Genomic DNA, 1,742 nt, shown 5'->3' on the forward strand with positions numbered 1-1,742 from the left:
CAAAGTATGTGTGGATGCCCTAGTGGACTGGACGAAGCGGTTCGGAATGCCACGAGTCTGGGTCAGCGACCAGGGAACCCATTTCAAAACGTGGCCATGAAGGCGTTAGCCCACAAGTTCAAGGTCCATCATGACCTAACCTTGGCCTACTTACTGCCCCTGGCGCAATGGAACGGTTGAGCGGATGAACCACGACATCCTCCAAATGATGCGGGCCATGCTGCGAAAGTACCAGCTAGCCGAACAATAATGGGACTACCTATTGTCGGTGGTCCAAGCCAACCTCAACCAAACACCGGCAGCATCATTGGGAAGCAAGTCGCCGATGGAGTTGTTCACGGGTGTAAACCCGGCGACACCCCTGGATGTCGTCGTGGTGGGCATGAACAACGTACTCCGAGAGAGCGACTGGGCGGTCAAGGACATCACCAAAAACTTGGACAAGCTGCGTGCTAGCCTGCCAGGCATGCATAAACAAGTCGTAGACAAGAATGCGATGCGCGCGGCGAAGGCAACGAAGGCGACCGAGAAATACGAACAGTGCAATGTCCACGAAGGCGACTCTGCGCTCTGGTCCCGCGTCGACGAACGCTAGCACCCCAAGCTGCTCGTAACCCAATTAAGGAAGTGGGCGAATTTTCCGTCCTTTTGGAGCACTTGGTGACCCATGAACTGCGGGAAGCACACGCATCAAGAGTCAAGCTCTATGCCGAAGACAGCTGTGAAGTGACCGAGTAGATCCTCGAACACGTTTCCGAGGAAGGGATCATGCTGAAGGTCAAGTCCAACGCGGGACACAAGTTTGTCCCGGATTTGAACGACTTCATGCTAGAAGTGCTTTGGGTAGGTTTTGAAGATTTCGAGTCCTCATGGGAGCCGCTGCAGAAGCTCATGCATGAATGCTTGGCCGTGGTGAAGAACTACATTGAAGGCGTGAAGCCAGCGAGCGAAGGCGTTGCGTTGCGCAAGGCGATGAAGCGAACAAGAGCGAAGAATTAGCGAGGCCCAAGTGTGTCCTGCTGGACATGGCTTGGGGGGATGTTGTGTTGGGCGACTTAATCCAAGTCCCGCCATAACACAGGTGGTCCTCAACCGAGGCCACCGGGTGACGACCCTTGGCGAACCGACACGAAAAGGCATCTTTGCAGGGAGTCGTCACTCCCCCATTTGGTTGTTTGTGTTGGCACTGGCGTGGGAAACAACACATACTAGAACAATTAGTATTTATCTCACTTACAACCACGCGTACTGTCATTATTTTGTGAATTGTGTGAACCGCATCGGCAGCCCCACTACCGGTACCAGCAATGCCCTTTGAAGTGACCTCTAGAAGAATGCGCAAAAGATTAATTGGATTTATACTGAGTGAAGTGTGAACTACCTGTACAGTAGCTGTGAGTATTTAGTGATTAGTATTAACTCTTTTTGTGGCAATGTTGCTCGCCAGGATAACCATTCATATATTTTGATTAACCCTGCAATGGAAACGAAGAATGACGAGGAATGGCCCCAAATACGACAATTCCGATCACCCAATTGAAGTTCGTTTCCTTGAAGCAACCCCGCAGAATAATAGTAGGATTCTACTTTGAATAATATTCCAATAATTTTCTTGGTGTACTAGTGAGAGAATATTGGTGCAACAATAGTTGCCACAATTTTGGATGAGATTTATTGGTGCAACAATAGAGTTTTGGATGCGATTTATCAATCCTTGGATAGCAAGAGAACAATGACCGTGC

This window comes from Aphanomyces astaci, assembly GCF_000520075.1.
Source record: "Aphanomyces astaci strain APO3 unplaced genomic scaffold supercont1.61, whole genome shotgun sequence".
Lineage (NCBI taxonomy): Eukaryota > Oomycota > Saprolegniomycetes > Saprolegniales > Verrucalvaceae > Aphanomyces > Aphanomyces astaci.